Genomic DNA, 4,585 nt, shown 5'->3' on the forward strand with positions numbered 1-4,585 from the left:
CTGGCAAAACTTTAGAGGAGAGAGAGATACATTGAAGTAAGAAGTGCTAAACAATATGATGATTTGGAAGCTTCTCTACCTACCCAGATAGTCTGCTCTAGAAGCAGGACTAAGGAAACAGGACCCTTTGCTAAGGAGATTTTCTGTGTGATTAATGGATCCAAGCAACCATCTAGGCAAAAGATAGGACTAGAAATATGGTTATCCAGGAAAGATCTGTGCAGGACCCTCTTGTCTAATGGCCTGGGCGCCTGTGAGTTGCATGGGAGGCCAACAAGATTTTTTGAGAATTTTATCGTAGCAGAAACAATGCCACTTGGACTGAAATGAACAGAGATAGGACAAAATAAGCATGTTGGACTTCTGTGATACTATGGGCAGGAAATGGATTAATAGAGATACCTGGCTGGAAACTGTGCTGTCCTTCAAGCAAAGGGAAGAATGACCCCAAAGGTAATTCAGAGGTCATTAGGGCTGCCAGCTATACCACAGGCCTAGAGAACACAGGCCAGGGAGTTTGTGGGGTGGGGGGAGAGGCAGGACCATCTTCTTAGTCCCAGAGGGCTTGCTCCCAGAGGCTGCAGCCACAAAAGCCGAAGTCAGAGCATCCAGCCAAGAAGGATTCTTCTGAAGCCTTAAAATTTAATGAAATCTACCTTGCTAGATTTCAGATTTGCTTGGTTCCGGTGACCCCTTTCATCCAATTTCTCCCTTTTGAAGTGGAAATGTCTATCCTATGCTTGTTCACTATTATATTTTGGAAGCAGATTTTATTTTTTTTCTAACTGGGAAGGAATTTTGCCTCAGGATGAATCATACCTTACCTTCCAGTCACAGCTGATCTTAGATGATAGTTAGATGGCATTTTGGACTTAAGAGTTGATGCTGGAATTGGTTAATATTTTTTGGGATGTTGGGTTTCAGGTGAATGTAATTTGCATATGAGAAGGATATGAATTTGAGGGTGGGGTGAGCAGAGAGTGGAGTATTAATGGGATAAATCGTGCTTCTCCAAAATGCATATTCTTAAGTCTTAACCCCTAATATCTCAGAATGTGACTTTATTTGAGATAGGGTCTTTACAGAGGTAGCCAAGTAAAATGAGATCATTACCATGGGCACTATTCAGTGCGACAGGTTTCTTTATTAAAAGGGGGAATATGGATGCAGAGATACAGATAGAGGCAAGATCCTGAGAAGAGATGTGAGAAGATGGCTATCCCTAAGCTAAGGAGAGGCCTGGAACAGATCCTTCTCTCTGAGCTCTTAGGAGGAACCAACCCTGCTGACACATTGATTTCGGACTTTAGTCTTCCAAACTGTGAGACAATTCATTGTGGTTTTAGCCACCCAGTTTGTAGTCCTTTGTTATATCAGCTTTAGCAAGCTAATCTACCAAAGGTCTATCCCCAGCCCTTCTTACCTCTTTATCAGATATTTTAGGAAGAACTCACTTGCTCTCAAGCCTTATGACCCCTGAGTTTATTGTACTATGTCTAACATACGAGTTTCAGTTTTTTAAATGCTTATTAAGCATCTCTACCCCACATCTTATCAAAATGTATCTAAATAAAATGTTCCCCATACTGATCATGTTCTTATACAATTTATCTTTATTAAAGGCCTATTAATTTATTGCCTCAGCTTTATATTAAACTTTCCATCTGAATCATTCCCATATCTAATTTATCCCAAAGACAAGTCTCAACAGTTCTACCTTGTTACTTCTGACATCCTTAGTTCAGGCTCTCGACACACCATTTTACAGTATCTTAAATAGGGAGGCAGCACATTATAGTATTATTTAAATTTAAGTTTGAATCCCAGCTGTCAGGGAAATTATGCATCTAGCGTCTCTGTTTCCTTATTTATATACATAATTCAAAAAAAAAAAATTCAAGTGTGATCATGTCAATTTTCTAATTAAAAATTAAGATTAAAAAATTTATAAAACTCCCTACGCCCATATGAAAATATTTAAACTCCTTAGATTAGTAAATACACTCATTTTCAAAGCTATTACTCCCATTTCTTTAGCCTCCCCTCTTTCTGCCTGCATCCTATGCACAAGTAACACTCAACTGTTTTTGTTTTCCTAAAAACACTATATATTTTTTGTATCTTCACATATTCATTCTCTCTGCTCACAATGTCTTTCTGCCAGTTTACCTGCTTCGCAAAACCTCTGACTGTTTTTAAAGTCAGAGACATGGATCCGCTCTTCCGGGAAGTAGTTTCTGAACTCATTGACTTATTCATTTTCTCTACCCTTTGTAAACAATATTCACTGTCAGTGAGAACATGTATTGTGTTATATTTCTTTGTTTACATATATTTACCTTGTACAAAAATGGGATTTCTTGAATGTAAGGATTGCATTGTTTTCATTTTGATTCCAAAGCATGGGCATTGCTGTCATTCAGTCAGTAATTCCTCATTACATGAGTGAATGAGCAGTGATTACATGCAAACTAGACGATTCGAGTTAGGCCTCATCAAATGAAAAGCTTGTGGAGGACACAGGACCTAAATGTTGGACATGCTGTAGTTTATCGTTATTTCTTTGTAAGTGTAAGACATTTTTCTAAGACCTAAATTTAAATTTAAATCATAACCATTTAAGTGACAATGGTTAGGTACTAATTAAGTCATAAATATGAATATAGTTCTATGCTAGCTATGATTGAAAACACTCTTTGATGGTATTGAGAAAATAACCAGGGATGTATCAATCCTTTATGATGTTTATTTTTTCCAGAAAGAATATACAATCTATCCAATTAAGTTATTAGGGCTTGCTGACCCAGGAATCACTTACTTTTACCCCATGTCTATCTACTTCTCTGGTTGGAGCCATGTGTTTTGATTTTAAAATTTAACGCTTATAATTTCCAACTTCCTAGTGAAGGGGCGCCCCCCTGTAACCACAAAGTAGAGCAACATCCTCAACCCCGGCTTTGTTGTCAAATAGTTGTAAACTTTGAATAATTCATATCGCACTGGTTGCCTCATTTATAAAATGAGAATAAGAATGTTTACATAGCCTACGTTCCAGGAATGTTGTGAAGTGTAATGACAATAAATGTTGTTGAAACACTGGAAATGTGAGAAAACGCTTTAAAAATGTTTCAAGCATTTTCTAAGACTACCTCTTTCAGCTTCAAAGGGTGTATGTTGTGCCTCTCTTTGGTTATTTATGAATTAAAAACAAAATAGTTTTTTTGTTTGTTTGTTTTGTATCATTACTTGATCCATGTCATGTTCTCTAAACAGATGTGATTGGAAAAAACAACTTTTGGAATCTGTCTTTAATTTATCAGGCAGTCAGATGACAAATTATCAGGTAAATTTCAGTTTTAAAATTCCATTTTCACTCTGGCATCTATAACAATGCAAAGATAATTGTAATGGAACTGCCGTGAGGAGGTTTGTTGACACAGGTCTAGAGATAATATTTTCGGATGCTTTAGGTATATCCTCAGATAAATTATTTTGATGTCACATAGTTGCCTAACGCTTTTTGGCTTGTAAAATGTTTTATTGCATGTCAAATCGAACCTTCTTTTCTTCATTAAGCATTGAGCTGTTGCTTCAGCTGAAAAAGATTCATTCTCATGTCCTGACACTTTGTATCGCCCAGTGACATTGGTGTAGGGAAGTTTACTGAAGCTTGCTAAATTTGATCATTTTTAGTTACCCCTCCCACCTCAGTTATTAGAGTTCCTTAAGAAAACCTGATACTTGCTTTTTCTAAAAGAACCTGTACCAGCACCATGGGTCACAGATGCACAGTTCTGTCAATGTATTTTCTTCTTTTTCTTGGTTGGAACCCATTTGGTCAGTGTGAGCTGTCGGCTGAGATGTGAATCCTTCTGTATTTCTGAACATGTGGAGCATACGTCAAGTCCCTGGGAGCATTTCAAACTGCCAGTTTGGACTTGGTGTTTTAAGTTTTCTTGTCTTCTGGGGAAGGGATTATGATAGTGAAGGTGGTCATGGGTCCTGCATTGTTTATTCTTCATGCCATTTCAGTTAGCTTTAATCATATTTGTCACAGGGTTGGTAGAATAAGGCTTGCTTAATTCACAATTTTGTTAAAAAATAGCTTTGAAATATACCTACTCAGTCACAACCTGGCCATTAATTACTTTACTTAGAGCTAAACTAACTGGCTGAGATTGATCTTGTGTCTATATTAACTCCTCAATCTTGTGTCTATATGAATTGCTCAGTTTAAAAATAAAGTAATAGTTGAAATGCAGTGCTTAGGACTTGGAATTAAGTACAAAGTGAATGATTCCTTTTTGTGCGTTTTTAACTAACCATGATGCATTTGGTTTGATGTTTTCTTTGGTTGGAAGGGAAAGGAAGGAAATAATGGTTGCATTAAGACATTGGCTTGCCAAGACATTGCCCGACTTCAAAATAAACCACAGGTCATTGCATTGCTTATGATTGAATTCATTGATCACTTTTTCTTAATTCAGTTGTTTCTTTTGCCTATATATATTCAGTGTCACTTCTTCTCCCAACCTGGTCATTTTTAATACTATGAAAATAGCTTTTGTTTGTTTGTTTGGCATTC

This window comes from Hipposideros armiger, unplaced genomic scaffold (assembly GCF_001890085.2).
Source record: "Hipposideros armiger isolate ML-2016 unplaced genomic scaffold, ASM189008v1 scaffold_850, whole genome shotgun sequence".
Lineage (NCBI taxonomy): Eukaryota > Metazoa > Chordata > Mammalia > Chiroptera > Hipposideridae > Hipposideros > Hipposideros armiger.